The following is a 13,742-nucleotide window of genomic DNA, read 5'->3' as shown; positions in this document are numbered from 1 at the left end:
TTCCCAGACCCGTTTGTCCCTTTGCTAAAGCTAAAGGGACAAAGCTAAAGCACTCAGCAGCACCTCATGATGCTTCCAGCTCTTTACAGGTTGGTTTCCTCCCCCCATTAAACCACTAGAGCAAAGACACATGCACAGTACCTGGTCCATAGTGGGAGCTCAATAGAGGAGGGGCAAGATGGCGGAGAAGTAAGGAGCTCCGTACTTGCACTCGTGCCCATACATCACACGGAAAAGATCTGAAGCCATTGGAAACCTTATGAAACCTGAGAGATTGGGAGAAAAAGGACGCAGAATCCACTGAGAAAGCCTTCTAACATGAGTGCGAACTGGGGAACATAGTGGGAGCTCAATAAATATTTCTGGAACTAAATTGAATCTGGGCTACTAGTGCCTAGTGGGGAAGACACCCAGAGAAGCCACACAGATATCAGGAGAAAAGTTAAGAGATATCAGTTGACTTTGTCGGTATCTCCATTTTTGTCTACTCCCAGGCCTGAATCCAAGAGAACCTCCTAACTTTAGATCTGTTGTTGTGAAGAACCAGTAGCCAAAAAGCCACAGCTATGACCAAATGAATTGAGTCACCCCTGCCCTAAAAGTTGTGCTTAAAGAATATACCAGATCGTTGTTTACCAGGGGCTTTTGTTTTGCCGAGGGGCATACAGTAGTCCCCCCCACCCACCCACCCATATCAGCAGTTTTGCTTTCTGTGGTTTCTGTTACCCCCCCGCCCCCCACCGCCAGGCAACCATGGTCCAGAAGCAGAAGATCCTCTTTTTGATGTATCATCAACAGGTCAATAGTAGCCTAACAATACCTGTGTCGTTCTCCTCACTTCATCTCATCACATGGGCATTTTATCATCTCACATCATAAGATGGGTAAGTACAATACAATGAGATATCATGAGAGAGAGAGAGACAACATTCACATAACTTTTATTACAGCATACTGTTATGATTGTTCTTTTATTATTAGTTATTGTTGTTAATCTCTTACTGTGCCAAGTTATAAATTTAGGTTTATCATGGGTATAAGACAAAAGCGTAGCATGCATAGGATTCGGTACTGTCCGTGGCTTCAGGCATCCACGGAAAGTCTTGGAACACACCCTCCCAGGATAAGGCAGAATTACCATACACTCTTCAGACCAGAGCTTAGGGGCTCCAGAAAACAAAGAGAATTGAAAAAGCTGTGTGAGAAAGAGGAAGTGAAGAAAGGGACCAGAAAACAGGATGCCAAGAAGAGAAACATGAGATTCCAAAGGGAAAGTGTACATTTTGGAGGGCAGTATATGGTGAAACCATTCTCTCTCTCTATCTCCCTAGGAAACATTCAGGAAAATCCAGTTGTTGATTAGTTAAATACCACCACTACCATCCACCAGTGCTTGTGGATGTGTGTATTTTGAGGATGTAAAAAAGTAGTGAGAGGGCACCTGGGTGGCACAGTGGGTTAGGCGTCTGACTTTGCCTCAGGTCATGATCTCACACTTCATGAGTTCAAGCCTCACTTTGGGCTCCTGCTGTCAGCAAAGAGCCTGCTTTGGATCCTTTCTCTCTCTCTCTCTCTCTCTCTCTCTCTCTCTCAAAAATAAATAAACATTTAAAAAATAAATAAAATAAAATAAAATAAAATAAAATAAAATAAAATAAAATAAAATAAAAAAGTAGTGAGTCTGAACTCAAAGGTGCTTGTGGGGAGACAACAGAGGTTACCCAAGCGGCACAGTCACTGGAGTATGACACTATTCCAGAGTGGTAGCACAAAGCCCAGTGACACAGAGAGCTGTAGGACTCATCTAAATGGGAATCTGCTGGTATGGAAAAATGCTGTTGATGGTGGTGATAGTATTTAATTAATCAAATCGCCAACTCAAACTTTTCCATTTGATTATCAGCTTAGGTAGACTCAATGTTTTCAGAAGCGGGAGGAAAGTAAAATGACTTGGAAGTGAAGTAAGGAAGAGAGTGGGATATGGTTCAGCAATTCGCCTTCTTGTGGAGAAAGTCACCAAGGCAAGAATAAAAGAAAAAGGACTCAACAAAGTGTTTCAGTAAACTTTTCATCTTGGTTCTGCCTCCCACTCATTTAGCCACATCGAGATTGTTACCTCACATCCCTGGGCTACAGTTTTCCTCATCCGGAAAGGAGAGATTTAAATTTTAGGCTCTCTAAAGTTCTTGTAATTCCAAATCTTCCATTCTAGGAGATAGAGCAGCCCCCAAAAATGTAACAAATAATTATCCTTAGAATTCCTTCCCCAGTTTTCACTCGGTAAAGGATCAACTGGTTTGTAATACACCAAAAATACATTTTACAACAACCATCAAGAAAAGAACAGAATGAAGATAATCCCTCTTCTTTTTCCTGTTGAAGCCAGTTACTAACACCACCCCCAATTTTACTGCCAACCCATTTAGTCATCAGATATTTCATACCCTAGCAAAATCCATTCAGTCCCTGATTATACCGTGAAACCGGAGGAAAGTGACAAGGAAGAGATCATGTTTTGTTCATCAAAACATTTTTCAAATTAAGCCATCACATCCTAAAATAGTGGATTAGAATCACCCAGCAGGACTTCTTCCTGAGAGCATGCAAATGCACAACCCTTGTTTAGAAGTGGCGTGTCAATTACTGTGCAGATACAAAAATGACTAATAGCTAGAGCCTAGTAAGACACCTGTCAATTTCCCTTTTTTTAGCTTAGCTACTTTCAATTCATAGAAGTTGCCCAACACAAACAGCATTTTGCTGACACTTCTGTGTGTGTTTAAGCAGTGATAGCATTCAAACGAAAATGGAGTTTCAGATATTTCCATCCACTTCTTAAAAATACATTTTAAGAATTACAGTATTAACCACAAATGAATGGCTGCCTAGCCTCTCCAGAAATAGCATTGTTAAGTCCATCAGAGAAGGGACAGCTTCCCATCATTGCTCCAGCTACATGAGAATGAAGAAAATTTCCTAGAAGAGTCTACAAATAGAAACTGACATGTTCCTGGAACCGAAAAATCCTAATGAAGAACAGGAGATGATCTCCTTTTGAGATTTGAGTATATATTAAATGTAAGAAACCTATCAATAGTTAGGACAGAGTTCACAAATGCGTTTGTGTTTGTGGTAAGAGTATACATCGTTAACAAAAAGTCTTACTCAAGGTGAGCATGACCAAGATAAGAATCAAAGTGATATTTCATAGGTTGCCAAACTAGTCCGAATAATTCAAATCAGACAAGTCGGTAGTACAGGGCCTTTTATGGGCTGAGTTCCATGAAAATGGAAGTTATTTATCAGGAAAACATTCCTGAACATTAAAAAAGTTTATTGCTTTTTAAAATTTTTTTAATGTTTATTTATTTATTTTGAGAGAGAGTGTGCGTGCAAGCAGCGGAGGAGCAGAGAAAGAGAGAGAAAGATTCTCAAGTAGGCTCCTTGCTGCCAGTGTAAGGCCCAGCACGGGGCTCAAACTCATGAATCATGATAACATGACCTGGGCCAAAATCAAGAGTCGAACGCTTACCCAGGCACCTCCCAAAAAAGCTTATTGCTTTAAAAAGTCCGTTGGACTAACTGTAGCTACTTCATATTTTGCATGTTAAAATTACATATATATATATATATTCAAACCTTTTAATTTGTTATTGAGGTATAGTTGACATACAATATCAATTATTAGTTTCAAGTGTACAACGTAGTGACTCAACAATTCTATACATTACACAGTGCTCCCTCGATAGATGTACTCAAGTGATTGTATCACTGACTCTGGAACTAGATTTCTTTTAAAGCATCTAAAACATTCCCTGATTTAACCCATAAAGAGACTAATCCACCATTTATATTTACATTTATATTTTTTAAATAATTTACACTTGTAAATTCTGTTTATATTTTGAGGACAAGTTCCCAGTGTCATTTACTTGACTCTTCTAAAGTGATATAGCTTAATAAGACAAGAATCCCAAGGCCCAACCAATGACAGTTAGTATAACTTGAGGTCTAGTCTAGAGTGGTATCACACCATAAGTAAAAAACAAAACTCATGAATAACATATTACTGCAATCTCCCACTGTGCATGGAGCATTAAAACCATTCAAAAATGCTGATTGAATGAATCACCTTCACTGAAAAAAGCATAGAGCATATTATGTAAATAACCTCTGTAGGAAGCAATTGGACAGACAGAGCCTGAGCCTCTATTTACCACCAACTCACTGTGTTTCCCTGAAGTAGTGACAACCTCTTGAGTTCCCAGATCACCCAACTGTCATTTTTTTTAGATCTAATGTGTACATAGATGACATATATGCCAAATACTACCTTAAGAGCCTTAAGTATAATAATTCATTTTATCTTCACAACAATCTTATGATCAGGGCCAGCTTCCCACAGTAACATAGGGCTCCATGCTCAGAAGGACCCCATACATGGTTTAATGCTCTGCTTTTGCTATCTTGAAATTGGAACAAGGGGCCCAGCATTTTCACTTCACTGAACTGGTTATATATATGAGGTTACCAGTCCCGTTTTACAGATGCGGGAACTGAGGCAAAGAGATCTCAAGTTACTTGACCAAGGTGAAAAAACTAGTCCTCACTGGAACTGGGAGTCACACCCTGCATACCTCTGAACTCACCAGGGAGATGCTGGAAGCCATTATGCTCAGTTCCTAGCTAGTTCTACAATTCTAACTTAGGTCCTTTACTAAGAGGAATGTTGACTTCACTCTTCCCTCTTTCAATCAAGGCTTTTTATAGATGCAGAATTGCAATGGAAAAAGAAAAAAAGATGTTGCATTCACAAACAAGTTGAATTTGAAAAAAGAACTGCTTAGCTAAATGAAAGGCGAGAGGGTTTGAAATGGTCATGGCAGGGGCTTAGCTATTTAAATGACAAGCTAAACAGGATACCTTTGGGGCTATTTCAGGCTCTGATCCCCAAATTAGAGCTTTTAGGAGTGGGATCCAGCTCCCTAGATGGGAAAGACCAAGTTAGCCAGCAATGGCGAAGCCACAGCAGAGGCGGAACACATCAAAGGAAGCACTCTACGCTGCCTTTTATAGAGGTGAAGACAGCCCAACTGCCCCAGTGTCCAATGGGCAAACATAAATAAAAGGTTTGCATCAGCTGGGGATCAAATACTAAAGAAAAGGGTCATGATTTCCTGAGGACTCTGAGTCAAAGGTCGAGTGTCCTGTGGGGAGAAGCATCTGGCCTCCTCTGGCTGAGTTTCCTGCCAACCTCCTCCCTTCCACATCTTCTATCTAAGGTAACTGGGGTTTTTCACTTCGACTAAAATCTATGAGCTCAAGGGTATGGACTGCAGACCTTCCCTATTAATCTAGGGCCTGGTCCATACCACCTAAACTCTGAGAGTTATTATTGTTTTTATTATGATGATGGTTTACTGTTGTTTAGTTTTCAGTCTGCCTTCTATGTTGGATTATTTTTTAATCAGAATAAAACTCTTGTTTTATTATTTGCAAAACTAACTTTGACATATAGGTCAACAAAACAGGCCACCCAGATTTGAACAGATATGATGAATCCAAAGAAAACCCTGAAAACTGCCTTTTGAAACCCAGCACCCTTCTTATTGCTAAATGCCCTTGCCCAGTGCAGACCAGAACCATGAAATGAATGCTTTTAAAGAATCTTAGAGTTCTCTGATAAAACTACATGTTTTCTGATTGGATTATGTAATGACAACAGGGTCCCATAGTTCTTAGACTATTGTGATTTTCTAATTGGTCAACAGAGTCTCTGTACCTACTAATATTTAGTCAATTAGCCTACAAAAGTCTTCTTAGGAGACCCTCCAACCTCTGTCTCCCTGCTCAGAACTACCAAGGCCCAGGTAAGGATTCCCAAAGAGGATTCCCTGTCCCCAAATACATTCTGCATTTAGCTGGTATCAGATAACCTGTCCCTCCTGGAATTCCTTTCAGTGACTTCATTGCTCCATGTGCAACCAAAAGTCAAAAGCACTGATCCTAAAAGAGCAAAGTTGAGAATGCACCTGTGAAGGCCATAGTTGGCAGCAGGGGGACATGGAAAAGATGGTGTCTGACTTGGACCCCTGAACACAAAAACCATCGATATCCACACAGGGCACTGTCTACATCAACGTCACATTACTATTCCAGGAAACTTGAAGATGAAGTATAAAGAAGTTGAGTGTTTCAGCAACTTCCCTAAAATTCATTTATCGAAACACCTACACTATTCATTGATCCTCGTTAGAGTAAATAACTACCTCTCAGAACAGTAGAGCCCCCAATCCGACTCACCAAATGATTCTTTATGCTTTATGACAGGTATCATTTTCAGTTTGTCCACCAGTTATGAACTAATCCATAACAAACTTTCCCCAATCCCATCAATCCCCGCCATATTGAGAGACTCTCCTTAGACGAGAGCCTATAAACATTCCACCTCTACCCTCTCACTGCCGAGAGGCTACTGACTCTGCTTTGCTTTATCAACATTTTTATATTTGAAGGCTCTTTTCAGGGAGCCTGTAATCAATACTCCCTTTTCCTCCACAACCAACTCCAACCCATTTGTCTCCCAAATGGCACAAATGCCACGTAATCAACAACTGGACACAAGGAAGTCTTCGGGCTCTGTGCGAGTTGCAGAGGAGTGAACTGGTGTAGGCTTTCTCTCCAGTAGGTTGGGAGAGGACCTGGGCATCAGCACTGGAGGACCTACCTCAGTCTGCAGGGATCTATGGACCCCCAGGAAATGGTCTCCTTACCCCTAGAGCAGTGAGGTAAGCCCGCTCCAACCTGGAAGCTGGGGAAGCCTAAGAGAAAAGGAAGACTTTCCCTCCAGCTGTCTCAGCAATGAGTTAGCAGCCTCTATTCTACCTTCCCAGGACATTTGGCTGCCACCACTTGGAGGCCCCAGTGAGCAGAACTACCCCACAGTGAGTGGGCACAGGAATACAGACACACATATAAGGAGGTTCAAAGGGAGAGAGCAATCAGATTGTTCCAATTTAGCATATGCCAAGAGAAATAGAGGTGAAGGAGAATATCAAGGGGAAAAAAATGAAATTGCAATTCAGGTCCAAAAACAGCTCGTTGGGGCACCTGGGTGGCTCAGTGGGTTGAGCGTCCTACTCCTGATTTCAGCTCAGGTCATCATCCTAGGGTCATAGGATGGAGTCCCGCACTGAGTTCTGCACTGAGCATAGATCCTGCTCAATATTCTCTCTCTCTCGTTCTCGTTCTCACTCTCTCGCTCTCTAAAAGAAAAGAAAAAAACAAAAAACAAAACAGGTTGAAGCTAAAAATTATAATTTTCCAACTAACATTTCACGAGATGAGCTGGAGGAAAGGAAGGCCATGTTGATATTCAAAATAACGGTGTAAAATATCTAAGGAAATAAATGTTAAAGCACAAAGCAAAAATATAAATAGAACCATGAAAGGAAAGAATTTGGGGAGAAAATGGTTATAGTCCAAGAGTCCTATATCCAAATCCCCTGAGTATAAATTATAATGAGGTTTCAAGGCACAGAAGGAAAAGAGAGGAGGGAGTAAGAAATAAACCTTGAATATATACACACATTCATACAGGTAGATACACTCAAACATACACACACATGTATATAGATACATTCAGGTATATCTTGAAAATATATGTGTAAATGAATAATGATATAATATCTAAGATTTGTGCATAAATGTATTAATAAGTTAACATTTATTAAAGTATGAAAGAGGCTTTGTTTCAAGTACCTCTAATGCAGTGACTAACTTAACCCTCACAGTCTTCGTAAGGATGGTACTAGAATTAACTCCATTTCACCAAAATGGACAGTAAGGCACAAAAGGATTAAGTAACTGACCCAACAGACATAAAACAAGGAAGAGGCGAAGCCAGAATTAAAACCCAGGCAGTCTGGAGGCATCTGGGTGACTCAGTTGATTAAGCGTCTGACTTCAACTCAGATCTCACTGTTCTTGAGTACAAGCCCTGCACCCGGCTCTGTACTGACAGCTCAGAGTCTGGAGCCTGCTTCGGATTCTGTGGCTCCCTCTCTCTCTGCCCCAACCCCTGCTCACTCTCTGTGTGTGTCTCTCTGTCAAAAATAAATAAACATTAAAAAAAAAAAAGCAATCTGGCTCACAGATCCTAAGTTTTTAAACATAATAGCCCTGGATTGTTTTCAAATAGGGACTTTTGAAGAAGAAACATACTGCAAGGAGGAATTCTAACGAGCATAGAATCAAAAAAAAAAGTTTCATTAAAGAAATACTGGCATTGAGAGTTATATCTAGGGAGAAAGAAAATTTTAAAATTCCAAGGGTCTCCTTTGCTAGGAGAAAAGGCAGAAGGAAGAGTAAAAACATTCTGGAGTCAGCTAATCAGGATAGGAGGGATATATGGTGAAGTATAAAGAGCATTTTGATAAGGGATATAATTGGTATCTCACTTTTAACAATGGTAGAGAAATATGTAATAATTATAAGAACCAAAAATGGAAAATGGAATGGAAAAGCATAGTAATTATTAGAGAATTAAGAATGAATTACAATTGGATCAGACCTACCAAGGAAAGGAAAGTCAGAAAATAGCCATCTAAAAAAATGTAACAAATATAAAATCAGATAGAAGGAATAAAATCGAATACCTATCAATCCTTAACCTACAAAGCAGAGAATGTCCAACTGGGTTAACAAAGAAATCCTAACTGTGTGGAAATAATTACAAGGGAGACACATAAGACAAATGATAAAAAGTTGCCTTCATAAGGACCGAGGATCGCATTAATTTCAAGGCTTCCAAAACTACAGCAAAAGATTTTGTAATGAATGAGCACGGAGCCTTAAGGAGACAGAGGAGGAGAGGAGGCAACACGAAGTTTGGGTCTGGAAATAACCAGACGTGAGATTGACAGATTCTGTGTCTCCCTCTCTCTGCCCCTCTCCCTCCTCAAAAATAAATAAACATTTAAAATATTTTAAATAAATAAGTATGGCATATTTCTAAAAAAACATTTTAAATATAAAATAAATAAAATAAGGAGGATGGGTTGAAATCTGTTTGAGACATGGTCAGACCCTGACATTTCCTGTTCTACCCCATATTGCCAGCAGATGACTGTTGTTTTATTCTCCGGAGAAGGGAAAAGACAGAAGACATGATGAGCAGGTTCACCAGCATGGAAAGTGGGCAGGGCAGGGGTGTGAGGGATGTGGGTTAAGTGAAAGTATGGGTCTTCCTGTCCTACCCTTCCACAGTGCAGGAGACTGGAAAGTTCTTCTCAGGAAGATGTGACGGGCCCAAGAAGACAAGCCTGAAGATACTGAGATGAGGAGGAGCTCCCAAAAAACACAAGAGCCAGATAGCTCACCCTCCGGTACACAGGTCCACCTGTGCCTTCACAGCTTCTGCCAACATTTAGCTCCTTATTTCTATTTTGTTTTGTTTTGTTTTCTCTTTCCTGTTTTGCTTATTTAATTTTTTTTAATGTTTATTTAGTTTTGAGACCGAGAGACCTAGCACGAGCAGGGGAGGGGCAGGGAGAGAGGCAGACACACAATCTGAACCAGGCTCCAGGCTCTGAGCTGTACTCACAGAGCCTGACACGGGGCTCAAACCCATGAACCCTGAGGTCATGACCTGAGCCGAGGTCAGTCGTTCAACCAACTGAGCCATCCAGGCACCCCTTAAATTTTAGTTAGTTAACATACAGTGCAATATTGGTTTCAGACAACCAGAAATCACCAGACACCTTAAGAGCATCTTTAACATGGAAAATAAAGAGAAAAACAAACAAACAAACAAAAGAAACAAAGCAATTTGGAAGGTACAGAGACTGCCAAGAGAGGGAAAAAAAATACTTCTTAAAATATATGTAGCTACGGTAGAGGGGGTGCGTGGAATAGATAAAGGGGATTAAGGATACACGTATCATGATGAGCACTGAGTAATGTATAGAACCATTGAATCATTATATTGTACACCTAATATAACTAATATAACACCATAGGCTAATTATGCTTCAATAAATATATGTTCAGATTTGATATATGTTCAGAATATATATTTATATTCAGATTTAAAAGAAGAGGAAACATCCATAAATAAAAGTAGGATAGCATTTTAAAAGAAGCATTAAGAGAAGGAAAAGAAATTCTTTGAAATTAAGAACATGAGAGGCGCTTGGTGGCTCGGTCCACAGAGCATGTGACTCTTAATCAGGTGTCATGAGTTTAAGCCCTATGGGGGGGCCTAAATCTCAGTTACCAAAAAATTAAGTACATGAAAGTAGAAATGGAAAACTCAATAGAAAGGATGGAAAAGAAAATTAAGGGCTTACCAGCAAGTAGAACAAAAAGGCACAGGGAAAGAAAATGGAACATGGGAAAGGGGGGGCAGATAAGTAAATTAGAGGACTAGACCCACTTTCAGAAAGTGAAAAAGTAGAAAATGTACCTTAAAGCTAATGGCTTTAGTTATGATCTGGAACTAATTAATCATGGGTGATTAAAGTACATAATGGCAGAGAAATATGAATATATGTTCATATAATGGATGTTCATATAATGGATGTTCATATAATAGATGTGCTTTTTATGAAAGAAAGAGATAGATTAATTTTGTGTTTAAAGTAAAATGTCTGGTCCCAGGATGTAATTGAAGATGGTAAAGGATAAAAGTTGAATGGGTACAAGTTGTAGAAATTTTGCAGAAAAGTAAAAGTATGCTCAAATTTATTGAATCAAGGGAATGCAAATTAGATAAACAATATCCTATCACTTTATAGGTCACTGTACTGAAAACCTCTTGGAGATGGGCATTAAGGAGGACACTTGTGGGGATGAGCATTGGTGTTATATGGAAACCAACTTGACTATAAACTATTTGTAAAAAAAAAAAAAAATGAAAACCTCTAAAAAACAGGTTAACATCGTTTTTTGGCAGGATTGCAGGAAAAACACACAGCTGTTCATCGCTACATTAATGATTTCTTGGAGAGCAACCTGACAACATCAACCAAAATTAAAAATTCTGTATACTCTTTCACCCAGAAGTCCCACCCCTGGGAGTCTACCTTACAAAAAATGAAAGCTGCAATACAGAAAGTATACGTATGAGATTATTTATTGGAGCTTGGCACATAATAGCAAAAATGGAAATGTTGATTCAATCACAGTATTCTCATACAAGGGATTGTTATACAGCCATTCAAAAGAATGAGTTAGAGGACCGCTTACCTGGCTTAAATGGTTAAGTGACCTACTCTTGATATTGGCTCAGGTCATAATCTGGAGGTTGTGATATCAAGCCCAGAGCAGGGATTTGCTCTGACAACAGGGAGCCTGCTTGGAAATTCTCTGTCCACCCTTTCTCTGCCAAAAAGAAATGTTTTTTTAAAAAGAATGAATTAGAGCCATTGAAGTTAGTTTGGAGGGATTATTCCAGAGGTTGTTGAGTGAGAAAAGCAAGATGAAAAAAAGCATGTATAAAACAATTTCTTTGTGTAAAACATATACATAGTCCTAAGTAGGCTTATGCATACCCATGCTTGAATATGATTATGGGAGCATGAAGAAAAAACTTGAAAGGACACTTTTATTAATATGGGTTGGTAGGAGGAGCAGTGGGTAATGTGGGAAATCTAAGGATGGGAAGAAGAGAAACCAAGCCAAAAAGAAAAGAAATTAACTTAAATACAGAGGCAAGATTTGATCACATTTATTCATTTATACATAGATGTGTGAAGTTTCTCTTAAGTTATAAGGAAAAATATTGTTTTCTTTTCAAAAAAGGAAGAGCATTATTCGACACAATTATTAATTGTCACTTTGTGAAGTACAGTCTGAAAAGGTAGATGTATTTCCAAAGACATACAGATGGCCAACAGGTACATGAAAGAGAAGGGATAAATACCTCCAGGAAGACTGAGAACCATCAGTGAGAAAGGCCTTCTTTAAGCATAGAATTCCCCAGGGCAATCTCTACTTCCCGTGTTGGAATCCTAGAGACAGAAAGCAAAAGATGCGGACTGGCCCAGAGGCTAATCTGTAACCTACTCCCACCACTAGGCCAGGACCAGATACCTGTGCAAAAATCAAATGGTCCCTGGGGCAATAGGAGGCAGCCAGTGAGAGTTCCTTCCCTTCTCTTCAAGAATCACTTCTCAGGGTGAGAAGTTCAATCTCCAGACCCCTGTGGGTGGTCCTTCAATGGGACCCAGAGTTTGGCTGAGGAGAGCCGGTTATTCACAACTTAACTATTAAATGTATTGAGTCAAGGGCAGAGACGGGCCCGTGTGCCCCCACAGGATTGATCAATGAGTCGCCAAGGCATGAGAAGACTGTAGGAAGGACCTGGTTGAGAAGCCGCATGCAGAAAGAGAATCTCCACCTTGGTTAATGAGGATTAGCTGGAGGACGTGGTGTGGTTCATAGCAGTCGTACTTTCGGGGTGATGCTTCCTGGAGTGCTGTAATTAGAGATGGCCACACACACATTCTGTCATTTAGGCAGGTCAACAAGTACGCAGTCCTTTCCTGTGTGTGATTCCAAGTGCTCCCGGCTCAGGACAGTGTCAAGTTTCTATGCAGGACTTTTCTAATCCAGACAAGCTTTCCCTTTGAGTAAAGAAGGTTCTCAAATTCACGGTATGTGGGTAAAGCAGGTCAGCACAAGTGGAAAACAGCAAAGCTCGCCTCCACGTGGAGGAGTTGATTACTGTTCAGACCGCTGTGCAGTTGAAAATAAAATGACCACCGTGCGAGTCCCAACGCAGACCACACACAATGGGAAGGGAAGAAGGGAACGCATTTAACTGTGGAAAGGAGTATGCTCTGCTGGGACAATGATAGGTTAAACATAAACCAGAGCTCTTTGCTGAGAGGAGACCTGGAGAATGTTTCTGGAAGGAGAACAGAAAGGACCTCAAGGGAAAATAATGTGTTGTTTTTAAAGGATCATCTGGGGCAATGCCGATGCCTCTGGTCCAAGGACCACCCTTTGAGTAGCAGGTCCTTGGGGGACACAAGCGCTGAGACTGATTTGGGGGAAAAAATATGTACCAGAAAGAAAAAAAAATGTAAATACACAGCACCACGGCTGGAGTTTGTGCTGAAGGGAGCTCAACACAGTAGGCCAATTGGACTGAAAAGCCATGAAAGATGAAGATAGGATGGCTCTTTTGAAGTAATTTGCCACACAGTAATAAGTCCCTAAAACAAAGGAATTTGCCAAGGGGCACCTGGGTGGCTCAGTCAGTTAAGCTTCTTTTTTTCTTTTTTCTTTTTTTTAAATTTTATTTAAATCCAAGTTAGTTAACATACAGTGTTTTTTTTTTTCAGCTTAATATTTTTATTGGTACTTTAAAATTATTTTCTTTTTTTTTGTTTTACAAATAGGTTATTGTCAAATTAGTTTCCACATAATACCAAGTGCTCATCCCCACAAGTGCCCTCCTCCATGCCCATCCCTCCTCCCCCCACATCCATCAGTCCTCAGTTTTTGTCAGCATTCAAGAGTCTTTCATGGTTTGCCTCTCTCCCTTTCCCCCACCATTTCCCCCCTTCTTCTCCCCCTTGTTCCTCCTTCAAGTTCCTCCTAATCCTCCTATACGTGCAAACATATGATATTTGTCCTTCTCTGCCTCAGTCAGTTAAGCTTCTGACTTCGGCTTAGGTCATGATCTCATGGTCCATGAGTTTGAGCCCCACATAGGGCTCTGTGCTCAAGGCTCA

The 13,742-nt window shown here is 40.2% G+C and overlaps 1 protein-coding gene across 1 annotated transcript in view; it reads right to left on the bottom strand.

Moving 5' to 3' along the window:
• The window catches only part of MAP3K7CL (MAP3K7 C-terminal like), a 55,876-nt gene extending 48,731 nt beyond the window's left edge, over positions 1 to 7,145 (bottom strand). Inside the window, exon 1 of the mRNA XM_039237299.1 lies at positions 7,111 to 7,145. The gene's annotated coding sequence lies outside the window, so the exon portion shown is untranslated. The remainder of the gene's footprint in view (positions 1 to 7,110) is intronic.
• Positions 7,146 to 13,742: the final 6,597 nt, after the last annotated feature.

This window comes from Hyaena hyaena, unplaced genomic scaffold (assembly GCF_003009895.1).
Source record: "Hyaena hyaena isolate Hyena2069 unplaced genomic scaffold, ASM300989v1 scaffold_122, whole genome shotgun sequence".
NCBI lineage: Eukaryota > Metazoa > Chordata > Mammalia > Carnivora > Hyaenidae > Hyaena > Hyaena hyaena.
The sequence above is the reverse complement of the archived record's forward strand: the minus strand, read 5'-3'. Positions and strand labels throughout refer to the sequence as shown.